This window comes from Oncorhynchus mykiss, unplaced genomic scaffold (genome assembly GCF_013265735.2).
Source record: "Oncorhynchus mykiss isolate Arlee unplaced genomic scaffold, USDA_OmykA_1.1 un_scaffold_469, whole genome shotgun sequence".
Taxonomy (NCBI): Eukaryota; Metazoa; Chordata; class Actinopteri; order Salmoniformes; family Salmonidae; genus Oncorhynchus; species Oncorhynchus mykiss.
Window position 1 is genome coordinate 11,639 of NW_023493916.1, and position 12,961 is coordinate 24,599.

General features: G+C 43.3%; 1 pseudogene across 1 annotated transcript; it reads right to left on the reverse strand.

Moving 5' to 3' along the window:
• Positions 1-345: 345 nt before the first annotated feature.
• On the reverse strand, positions 346-11,595 carry LOC110491051 (annotated as a pseudogene). Its single transcript, XR_005046817.1, has 21 exons — positions 11,427-11,595; positions 11,269-11,327; positions 11,109-11,189; positions 10,884-11,008; positions 10,100-10,243; positions 9,696-9,794; positions 9,424-9,585; positions 9,185-9,284; positions 8,835-9,055; positions 8,031-8,187; positions 7,620-7,842; positions 7,204-7,324; positions 6,691-6,887; positions 6,462-6,576; positions 6,070-6,239; positions 5,877-5,974; positions 5,585-5,715; positions 5,073-5,262; positions 742-883; positions 539-635; positions 346-469 (listed from the first exon to the last, which is right to left on the reverse strand). The product of XR_005046817.1 is annotated as an uncharacterized LOC110491051 (transcript).
• Positions 11,596-12,961: the final 1,366 nt, after the last annotated feature.

The following is a 12,961-nucleotide window of genomic DNA, read 5'->3' on the forward strand; positions in this document are numbered from 1 at the left end:
ATGTCCATATTTGGATGGAAACCAAGCTAGTGAGAGGTATCAAGGAAAGTTGTAATTTCAGTTGAAAATTACCAACACTGCATCCAACCACAGCCCTGCTGGTTTCACTTTGGCAAACCACCATCTGCTATAACATTGAGTCATTTCATCCTACTGGACATTGGAAAGCTTGTTTCATTTCCCATTGTTTGTCCTAGATGGGAAATTGGTGTGCAACACTTATCACCCTCCGGTGGATGGTTCAGAGTTCCATGCTTACAAAAGGGTTGATTGATACATGTCAGATGACAAGCCTACGACATGGTGTTAAATGCAAATCAGATACAATTAAGGTAGCTCCAACGGTTAGGATTGTTTTATATAGAACACTTTATTTGACATGTTAGAACAAGACATTACACCCAAAGAATGTATCCAGAAGAAACATATAAATGACGCTCCTCAAAGAGGTCTTTGACATGTCGTTGACCTGTTGAGAGAGAACCTATTAGTTCAGTTATGGTCTGCCAGGGTCTGAAAAGCATAAAACAAGACCTACCTCTTTTCGGGTTGTCCTGATTCACACATTGTCCACTACAGGGGCCGCCAGACGGACTACTGGCATCACAGATGACCACATCACAATGGACAAAGACCTAGGAATCAAAGATTTGATGTGTCAGATGTTATTTTTTTTTTTAAAGGGATGATTGCCACTCAAACAAAATTAACCAATAAAGATTGTTGGGTGAACTTTGTTACCTGGCCACTCGGCTCAAGCGCATCCTCGGCGAAGGAAAACATATAGGCCTCAAAGCGTTTGACGTGAGGGGGGAAGTGGACCCTGGCGTCAGCTACCACCGGGTGGAAGACAACACGGTATGGATCCTCGGGGTTCTCACAGCTGCCAGTGGAGAGAGGGACTAAGTTAGGAACAAGAAAACGCTGCAAACCCCAACCGCCTTGTGTACGAAGTCTTGTGGTGGTGTCATGACTGCCCTGTGAGGATCAGATCAATTTACAGCAGAAGTGGGTTCTTTCTCCCCCTCCAGTATGAACTAAAGTAATGTTTTTGCCAACAGGCTTTCCCCAACAAAAATCACCTTTGTCTTGAAAAAACATATTTCATGTAAAGGCTCGAGACTTCCTACCTGTAGAGTGAGCACGTTTCTAGTAAAAATCACAAAATAAAAACCAATATGACATTCATTTTCTATAGCTAATCTGACCAGTCTTCTGCTAGAAATATTGTTCCAGTATTCACTTTTGAACGTGTTAGAGAAACACCCCTAGAAAATGTGCATAGTAAGTAGCCATGCCACGAGGAACATCAGAGCGGGTCAGACTGACAGAAGCGTCCCCGGCGGCCAGAGTGCATAAGAGGAACGGTAATAGAAATTAACATTAGACCAGAAAACCGTGAGGCGCAAGCTACACGTTCAGAACTTTCCTAAACTCACAAGTACCTAGAAAAATGAACATAAGTGGGACCATTCTGCTACTATATCCAAACCATCCTACTCATCACCCACTGAGGAATCAGTGACAGGGTTGATTAGCCCATCTTCCAGAACAATCCATCCTGTAGTTCTGTTCAAGACTAGTCATTGGAGCCACGGACAACCAACGACATTGTGACCTCATGTAGCCAATCAGAGAGAAGACAAGCCACCTACCTTTCCACAGCGGCATCCCTCAAATACATTCATGCTTTTACTCCAAGCTGGTGCCGGTTCGTGTGTTCAAAGACGTATCAACGATAAGTGTCCCTTACGGAACGGGGGGGGGGAGAAACCTTGTAACAAGCCGTCATATTGTGTCACCTGTGTGTTTAGCCTGTGTTATTTAGTTAGCTAGTAATTCAATTAAACCAACTTGTATAGTACTGAATCATAAGGCTGGGGTTTCTGCAGCTGCAAGGAGGATACGATGTAATGGTTCATAAGTTCACTATCAATTTAATAGATTTCTACCGTCTAGAGTTTAAGTCGGGAGACGGTAACTTTAAAACCGCTTCCTCGGCACCCCAAATCCTAACATGATTCATTTAGAGTCGCTTAACAATTTAACAGTCCTCAGATAATTCAAGGTCACGACAGTGGTTTGTCATTTCTGATCTTTTGGCCCATCAGACCTGGATGAATCTGATTTAGTACGTTTTTATTTTATTTTAAAGAACAGAAATTGGGCTTTCCGTCAACAATATTTATTTATGTCTACTGCAATGGCTTGTTAAATGACGGATGTCAAACATGAATATTCAATTCCATTGACATGAGGTGAAACGTCCCTCTAAATGGTTCTTAAAATTCTAAATTATCCAGAATTTTAAGACTACAGGCGACCTGAATATTGATCAATTGACCGTGGTTTAACCAAAGTTGCCGAATAGACAGTCGGTATCAAGGCAATCATATTTTTCAACACAAGTACTTCATTTTAAACAAGAATTATGCAATGCGCCAGAGCAATTTGCATCTTTGGGAGGTTTATCCTTTACTGTTTAACTGCCCGATATTAGCAAAAAAGGAATTTGTGAAATCTGAAGATGTTACATTGAGACAAACGCCCACACCAGTACAAATCCACTTGAGCTGACAGACGATGGTCAGGATTTTGCACAGCAAGATAGTTGCAGCTGAAGTGACAAATCTGAACTACCCATTTTTTGCACAGCCATGTGAATGTTGTCTTTTCCTATGATCTACAAAACATTTTCAGCTTGTTTTTTTTTAAACTGCTATGACATTGCTGATTTAATAAACAGCTGTAAAGTTACTCCGTGTCCACATTGCCAAATTTAGGTTTTTGATACCATTTCATAAAAATGGTAAAATTGCGTGATTTGATAGTATTTGCAAACCGATCCCCCAAATGAATGGTTTTGACCAATAAAGTTGCTTCACTACACTGCTTGGTGTAACATGCATCCAGATACTGAAAAGGCACCCGCAAAATAAAGTGTCATTTGCAGCGTGCATAATCATGGTCAAAGTCATTGTAGCCCATTACAATGTAGGAAAAATAAGTCATCTTTCAATAGTAACCCAATTTAAATTCTTGAGATAAAAATTAGGCCAGCGTGTCCATCTGTAGCAAAGTGCTCACCCAAATCAAAAATGTAGTAACTTTTTTTAATATGAACATTAGCTAGCTAAATAAGGTTAGCAAGACGCTGCTACACTTGACCGTGGTATTTGTTCATGTTTAGAAACTCCCAATTAGCGCATTCCTCTAGGACAGGAAATTCCATTGAAAGTGGCATCAACTTCTGGGGATCCTGTCAACTGATCCTATTCAGTTTCAAACATCCATGCTGCACAGGCATCTGAACCATCCTTTAGGTTTAGTGCAATAACTGATTTAAACACAAGAGGTCACTTGTGCCTGAATTCAACCCAAACAACTATTCAGTCAGTGTTAAGAGCAGTTGTTTGAAACCAACCGGAAAAGCAAGCCAAGCTTGCCAGCCGCTCTTGATTTCCAGTCGACTGACCATCAGCTTGGCACAACACTGAACTGTAGCAAACCAAAAGGATAACATTGAGTAAAAAGGTGTAGGTAATGCCAACATTAACCTTTTCACACACACACACACAAGTTCCAAATATCTTAAACAGTCGCCCCAGTGGGAGTTGATTTTATGCACGTGGTCAGAATGCACTCACCGTTCCAACATGTGGACATTCAACCCGCGCTGACCTCAGTCCAAGGCGATTTTTCTATAGGCCGTTTCAACATCTAATTTTGCCTCATTCACAAAGGGCGCCCATTTCACTGTTGCAGACCATTTCGATTTGAGAATTTAATGAGCTGGACAAACTTTCCTTCAAAAGAAAGCCCAAGCACTTCCCCAGATCAAGTATACCGTCCTTGCACATGTATTGCCTTCCTTACAATTAACTGTGAACATGCGTGCATTCCTATCAAAGTCTTATTTTCTGTGTAACGTGTTGTCGTTTCTACTGTAGCGTACCGTAAGTATAATGTACTCAGCGTTTTATTAATGCATTCTGATTCTTGCCTAGATTGTAATGGACACGTGTGTAAAACACTTGAAGGTGGCACTGAATATGAGCTAATGCTAACGCCATACAATGCAGTCAGGTTCATGTACACGTATGTCAGACTTATGGTGATCGCAACTGGAGTACCCCATTGTCTTGAATGCACTGAAATCGTTAGTTGATTTGAACACGGCATCAGAGTGTAGACTATGGTACCTCAGGGTTGCCAGATCAGACCCCCCCCCCCCCCCCCCCTTTCCAGGGGTATATAGCTTATATAGTCTTCCGCCATTTATTGTTGATAAATTCCCAGATCTTAGTAATATTTCCTGCATCATCCTCTTCACAATACCTTCCCCCAAGGACTTAACCCCCAATAATGGATTGTGCTATATCTTGCAACTCTGTTTAGCTTTCGTGCTACGGTTGTATTTGGGGAGGTGACAACAATTGGCTTTTGGAATAGTTACCTGTAAACTACTTGTCATGTGTACGCCGTAACAAGTACAAAGATTAGTCACATGCTGAAGTGGCCAAACTGAGTTAAGATCTCAGGCAACGGGCGCAGTGAACAGCATTCTAGGAGTTCTTGCTTGACAAACATGGATTCCATACTTTCTAAACTAGATTTACATGGCTCCCTTGTACCGCATCACTGTAAAACAAGTCAACCTGTTATTTAGACTAGATAACGTTAACATTTATGTTTTACAAGCAAAGGTGGAATAAAGTTGTGAAGACCTTTATTTCTCATCAGTACAAAACATTTCTTAGATGCTTTTCAGACAATGCGGTTTAGAGTCGTTTGATGCAGCATACATTGATGCAGTTCCAATGATACACTGCAGGGATTACTCAGCGATAACACGCGCCAGATTCTCTCATAAGTGTTAAATTGGGTGGAGATCTGGTGACAGACCGCACATGGCTCACATCGTTTTTAAGCATTGTGACCACTCGACCTATGGATGGGGGCATAGCCACGGTAGCCAAAGTAAATGGCCTGCCAAGCATGATAGGTTGCTAATTACTCAGGAACCACACCTGTGGAATAACACTTGTTTAGGCCCAAAAACAACATGTTACCCATTAATGATGAGATTCCACCGGGGTCGGGAGTCGCGGTCTTCGTTGAGGGTGGCCCAGCAGTGGTCAAGCACCAGCGCTACCTTGGGATCAGAGGACGTGGTCAGCGCCACCTCAAAGTGCAGAGGCTGTCTCAGGTACCTCACCACTGGATAGTCCTCCTCCTGGTGGAACGTGTTATACGAGGCGTCTGGAACACAGAACAAGACAACCGGGGGTCGTGTTCAGTGGGCACCATCTGAACTTGTCCATTAAGAAATGCTCGTTTATCATATCCTGTTGTGCCCCGATGAACACAAGCCATTTATAGCAAACACTACCCACCCCCCACCAGAGGCTTCTAACAAATTCCCAAATCAGCACCTCACCGTTACTCCATACCTGTAGATCTCAGAAAGCAAGAGAAATATCATTAGGCTTAGATTTTTGGGAATGGTTTTGTAAAGGAGACCTTCCAAGATACTTTTAGAGGCTAGGGGTCAAGTTAAAATTCTGAATTTGTGCACGCTTACCCTGAGCGAGTCTCATTCTGACCATTAGCCGACCCGTCCCAGTCGCGGCAAAAGGCTCGTTGTCACGCGGCCTGGTCAGGAAGGCCAATGTGCGAGTGATGTTGGCCACATAGTAGCAGGAAACCTTTAACCTAAAAATAGGGATGTGAGCAACTTCAATAGGGGAAACTTCAAGCAGTGGAGTGGACACTGGTAGTAGAGGCCCATTTTCCCTGTATACAAAGTATTGAGCAATTGGTGAAGAAAAAAAATGCCCTATAACAGCTACAATTGTAATGCGTAATGCACTTACTGATATTCCTCCCCTGAAGACGTCGTGGCATTCCGCTTCACCTCAAGTTCATCTGGCAAGGAGATTTCGTTCTCATACAGCATGACATTGTTGATAAACTATGTAGTAGAGGGGAATTGCTTATTACAGCCTGCAGAAGCAAACAGTCCGTAAATACACAGTACCCATCACCTCAGGGTAATAGTCATTGTACCTTCCTGGTGGTGCCACAGGAGTTCACAGTGAAGTGGAAGTAGGCGACGCGATCGTCACTGTAGGTGGGACCACAGGCGGGGTCGCTCAGGGTCAGCTGACCGGGGTTCAGACCGGGAGCAGACTCCACCTTCACCGCCAGCGCAGTCATCGTTCCGTTAGAGAAACACTCTTGGAGGTAGGGGAGCAAAAGACAGGTAGCCATCAGACCTGGGTTCTGCATTTGTTACACTTATTGAGCTTGCCGAGCACAGTAGAACCAATGGAATAGCACCAAAAGTGCAAACCATGCCCATCTGGCACTACTATTAGACTCACAGTATTTGCAAGGAACCCAGGTTTGGTAACCATGTTAAACGACTATTTATCAGAAGTAATTGTTTGAGAACCAACCAGTCAGCGTTTTGAGGAAGCTGCAAGCCAGGGAAAAGTATTTGATGGTCATGTTGTTGTAAGGATTCAACAGAGCCACATCCAGTCTGCTCCTGACAGAGGACGAGTGAACTGACTGGGAACCAATGGGAGAGTTCATTAGTCCAATATTGTATGCATGTACACAGGGTAAGGAAAGCGAGGCTAGCTGCAGCAATTTAGGTTAACATGTTTTGGGAGAGAGTCGTACCTCAAACACTGCGTCCGGCGAAGAGAAGGGCAACGTGATGGTGAAGTCTGTGTCGCCCTCTGTTAAATACTGTTGAGCAAACTCATGGTTAAGCAGCCGCTTGCCAACCAAGACCACAAAAAAGGGCTCTTGGTTCCTGTAGTCCACAGTGATGTGGAAGTTCTCCTGATCACAGTTGCCAGTGACTGAAGGTGGCACTACAAGGACAAACAGGGTTGTGTTCAATTATTAAGCACAAAAAACAAGGTACTACTTGAACTTGTCAAGACGAAACCCTTGTTTAGATTGCAAAATGTTTTGCTACGGTGGGACTGAATAAAAACGATCCTGGCAAATCAGGAACAGGACAACTGGGTCCAACTACTCTAAAGCTTAACATTTTCTTTGTAGAGAGACCGCATAGAAAAACCCTACAGTATGGCTAGTTGGGCTTTCACTGCCAATTTCCTTTCAGGGCAATCATTAACGAGAGGAAACCATTCAATAGTAGTTTGGAGTAGTCCAGAGACATACCAATGTCCAGCAGTACAGCGTCCACAACGGCAGAGTGAGAGAAAGGCGCGTACTCTGGAAAGATGACCAGGCCGTAGATCAGCTGAAGAGTGAAGGTTGTGACACCTTGTTCCGCCCTTCTCTGTAGTGAAGTTAAAAGCATTGGTCAATTGGGCAGCATTATTGTTGTAACAGAACGCTAGTCAACATCAACTGACAACTAAGTACACATGGGTACTATTAAAACAAACTATTTACTTAAAGTAACGTTGCCCTCATTCCTCTACATCAAATGCACACAACTGCCAAAATAATGGAAACACTTGAGTAAATGAGGGATACAAAATACATCTGTGCCATTTATATTTTGTTGGTGGCCCACTTATTAGGGCATGTACAAATCACTGCGTGTGGCTTTGCATTTAACAGAAACACACCTCCTTAAAGACCACCGGGTCTGAGAAGGGCACCTCCAGCCTGAAGGTCTTCAAGGTGTTGTCCGGGATCTCTGCTCCCGAACATTGAAACCCCTGGCGTTGCACTCTGCAACAGTTAGCACCATGGTGGGAAAGGTGATGTTCAGCAGCTCCACATCAAGGTTGAAGGTCCCCAACTCAAGCACAAACACTGCCTGCTCAGGAACTGTGTCTAAGGGAGTGTCTGTTCATTGGCAAACAAAGGAAAACATTTTGAAATGCGGTACAATGGAAGTTGAAAATTGACATTTGTTATTGGGTAAGTCCAGGTATTGCCTCCCCGTTTCAGTACATTTCCTTCTGTTTTGTGCCTAATGAACAACCCAGGCATCCCAAATTACCATAGGCACTATTCAACTAAACCAGACTCACAGTTGCGAACTTGTGGAGGCCTGGCCATCAGAGGTGTTGTGATAGGGAAGAGGACTTTATAGCTGGTGTCCTCGTGTGCGACCTCCTCGATCCACAGCAACTCAAGCATGGGCTCAATGGTGTAAGTGACAAAGTACTGGTCATCCTGAATATGGCTCTGTAAGGGAGACGAGGGATGCAGTCAGGCTGTAATACACAATTGGAGTGCAAAAAAAGGTAAATGTTCCTTATAAGCCAGAATGTTAAATACAATTATTCTACCGCTTGTCTTTTTGCCGCTCGTAATTTAAGACAAAATATCCAAAGGAAAGTATTGGTTACCAGACTTGAGAGCTGGTAGGTGTATGGTTGGCAACTTGCATTTCCGGCGGTGCGCATTTTCAGAGCAACTGACACGTAAAGTAAACACTTGCACAATATGTAAACAGCAGCCGAGTGTTCCTTGCATTCAGTTGAGTGGCAAAGCTACCGGCTACCTAAAAAGTCAGGTAAACAATACTTTAGTGTGGATATTTGGTCTCAAATTTCAAGCGGCTAAAGGACAAACTGCAAAGACAAGCGGTAGAGTATGTTTAAATGTAATTTTATGCAAAATTCACACAATTCTGCAATCCATTGTATATTAGCCTGATTAAGCAGACAATTGCTCAATAAGAAACATTTTACACAAGACAACCTTTCTAGGAGTTTACCCATGAGAGATGGCAAAGGGTTACTGCAAAGCACTGACAACTGCTGTAGTAAAAAGGGCTCTACAAATAAGACAGAAATTAAACAGGAACATTTTACTAATCCAATGCTGACCTTGAAATAGCCGCCAACCGCCCCCACCGGAATTTCAACAATAATATGAGCCTCTGTGACTAAAACAGAGTAGTTTCTGGCAGCCATTTCCTCAGTGTCCAGCCTCTTAGCGTCAATTCCCATGTACACCTCCAACATGGTGAAGGCATCAGAGGAGAAAAGTGGGTCTATGTGCTTGGGCATGTACCAGGTGATCACTTCTGGAGTAAAGGCCACTGCCTCTGCAGTGAAACAAGAAGCCAAGGGCACATCAAAACAGAACATTTTCCCAACTGAACACTACATGAAAGTCTTGTCTGGAGCCAATTAAGAACTGGGCTTATAGGATCTTAAATTATTTCACACTCAACCTGGTGTTGGACAAACAGCTGTGGCATCTACTCGAGTAACCAGCCACTTCTGCTCAAAGAAGGTTGAGGTTGAGAGCACCCGCATCGGAACCCCAGCTACCTGTTCAGGGGGCAACCACATCAGGGCCATGTTCAGTAGGGCACACCGTATTAACAATATGTTGCAGAGTTCAGGTAGGGCCACCGTTTCCAAATGTTTGCTCTACTGAACATGACCCAGTTCATGGAGGTCAGCTTACATTCTGGAGGTATGTCTCTTCTGCATTATGAGGGCTTCTTAACACCAGCCGTGTGGGAGTGTTGGCTATTGCATAGCCCTTTCTTTGGACCTCATCCACATTCATGACATTCTTGCTAGGACTAAAGACGACTGCTGTCATTTTGTATCCTGAAGCAACAGCCTGTCTCAGGAAATGGAAACATGAATTAAACAAAATTGTCAACAAACGCACATTGTTTAGCGCCATCCTGTCATGTTGTAGTGAAATTACAGAAACTGAAATATGGCTACCTCAGCTCCTCTACGGAAGTTGCCGCTCTTTGCTTTCGGGCCCCCAGTGGTCTGTTCGGGGACGGTTTGGATGTCTGGAAGAGTCCTTCTGACAGACACCTAGAGAAGGCCATTATTCCCTATGCATTTTCTCCCTCCCATACAATAGGAAATCAAGGGCCAGTTCTCAATCTGTCCACTCCCCTCCTTAAATGCATTGAGAATAGGCCAAAATTCCTCACCTCTAAAGTTCTCCTATGTGCATTTTGAAGAGGCGAGTGGAATTGAGAGTCAAGACCTCTAGGTTGTGTTGCAGAAGAAGTGAAAACACTGGACAGTTGTAGCTCTAAGACAGATCATTTATACAGGCAGTATGACAAGCGCGACTGTAAACATGTCCATTGGGGCATGCTCTGCTCACTTGCCTCCATGTAGTTGCGGTCACACAGAATCTCTCGGGAGGTCCAGGGGGTGTAGCTACAAGTTTTTCCCACTCTATACACAGGGTCTTCAGTCATGTGGTTTCCTGGCAGCCTGAACTGCATGACCAAGCTGAACATCTTATCATCCTAAAATGAAGGGGGAAGAGAAAAAAAAGCCTTCACTATATTGCAAAAAACAAAATTCAGGTGACATTCATGCAAGTTATAGACTGTGGCAAAATTGGCTATATGAATGCAGCTGCCACTGTATTGAAGCCACACTACAGGAGAAGAGCTCAATAGTTCACATCACTGCAGTCTGTATCAGAAAGTTGGCTGGCCCTCTGAAAGCCCTCCATAAACTTCTGCTGTACCTTACGTCATCGTTAACTTAGAGGTAAGAGATACCAGACCCAGGGGTGGCTAACAATGGAGATCCTTTTGATATCCACAGAGTTAAGTCAAACTGCGTCGATGTTTCTGGAACCGTACTTCTAATAACCTCCATGCGCTAAATTGTATGTATTAGCACCTCTACAGCAACAACTCAGGCTTATTGAGGACCTTTTTACTGAAGAATGTGTTTAATTATTTCCATCTAGTGATGCAAATATTGACTTGTATCTTTGTATACAGGGCTCATCTGCAAAAGAGCCTGGTCTCAGCATGACTCCATGTCAAAGGTAAATAAAATTACATTGCTACAGTATGAGTTGCAAATGCAGTGACACTGAAAGGCAAACTGTCCATTTGAAGTACAAGCAAACACTACAGTTACTAGGGTTACCATGTTTTGGGAAAAGCAGTTTTGAAGAGAAGCAAAAAACATGGCATTCCCCATGGGGTCAAATTTAAAGCTGAATCCACACTGAGTAGCAAGGCCAGGCGTCAGGTTTATGATTTGTGTGTCATCTGGAAGGGATGGAGATGGTGTGAACACAATAGTTGACAAGCAATATCAAGCCATGAATTATGAAAGGAGAGAAAGAGAATCATAAAGAGGCAAACTCACTGAAGACAGCATCAACCTCTTCAAAAAGAGGAGCGACACTCAAACGAATAACGTTACCAAGGCATTCAGCGTTGAGGTCATCTGGAATAGGAAAGGTTAGTTAAAAATAAAATATTGTCAAACGCTTAGTGCTTAAATTTGCAGGGTGCAAAATGCATACTTATAGAATGTGGCTGTTGTGCTTGTATGCCCACAGCTGCCATCAATAGGCAAAACAACCTGTAAGGGATTTGACAAATTATGATTGATTAAAAGGAGGAAGAACACAACTCAAATGTTTGCGTCGCATAAGACTCTCCTAGGCCTGCTACTACTTACCCTGAGCTAAGGAAAATAATCATTGTGGAACAGATTTGTTCCGATAAAATACACAGCTACAGAACCTGATATTTGACCCAAAGTGTGCAGCCTACAGCCCAGGGGTATGCAACTTCTACCCTATGACAAAGGCTTCCCACACTCAGTCACCTGAACCCCAAAGGGCTGCACATTTTCTTTTTATTCCCCTAGCCCTACAAAGCTGATTCAAATAATCATCCAGCTTTGTTAATCTGAATCAGCTGTGTAGTGTTAGGACAAAACCCTAAATGTAAGGCTACTGTTCAATTTTAGAAGGGTGCTCCGCCCTCACCGCTTTTATCCATTCATGTCAGGGGCCATGGACCGGTGCGTCTCGGCTCAGGTTAATAGAACTCCCTCATTAGCAGCACAACAGCCTTTCACAGGTGAAACGCATAATTACCCAACCGTCTACAATTGTAGCCCAGACAGAGAGAAAGATATTGGCCTCTAATGGCCAAAATGCTGCATTTGCATGCACTTTCACAATTTGAATGTAATCAACTGGGTGGGACTACCAACTTCATTGGCTGAGCCCTACTGGTGACCCTGTTGAAGTCATGTCCCATCAGGTCATCAGAAGGGCTCAGACAATTGTGAAGAAGAAATGTTACTACTTTAATATGAAGATAGCCTCAATGGCGCTGCCCATGCTGTCACAGACACTATATTGGCACAGATGCATAGATGAGTCTTTTATCTTCTTATGGCTGGGGGCAGTATTGAGTAGCTTGGCTGAATAAGTTGTCCAAAGGTGCCCAGAGTAAACTGCCTGCTACTCAGTCCCAGAAGCTAAGATATGCACACTCTGAAGTTTCTAAAACCGTTTGAATGATGTCTGTGAGTATAACAGAACACATATGGCAGGCAAAAACCTGAGAAAAAAATCCAACCAGGAAGTGGGAAATCTGAGGTTGGTCATTTTTCAACTGATTCCCTATTGAAGACACAGTGGGATATTGGTCATGTTGCACTTCCTAGATGTCAACAGGCTTCCACTAGATGTCAACAGTCTTTAGAACCTTGTTTGATGCTTCTACTGTGAGGTGAGGGCGAATGAGAGGGGAATGAGTCAGAAGTCTGGCAGAATGCCTTGAGCTCGTGACGCTCGTTCACATGAGAGCGAGCTCTGTTCCATCGCAATTCTACAGACAAAGGAATTCTCCGGTTGGAACATTATTGAAGATTTATTTGAACAACATCCTAAAGATTGATTCTATACATCGTTTGACATGTTTCTACGGACTGTAACGGAACTTTTTGACATTTCGTCTGCTCCTAATGAACACACTTCGTGAGATTGGATTTGTTTACAAAACTCGCTAACAAAAGTAGCTATTTGGACATAAATGATGGACATTATCGAACAAAACAAACATTTATTGTGGAACTGGGATTCCTGGGAGTGCATTCTGATGAAGATCATCAAAGGTAAGTGAATATTTATCATGTTATTTCTGACTTCTGTTCACTGCACAATATGGTGGATATCTTTTTGGCTTGTTTGGGCTCTG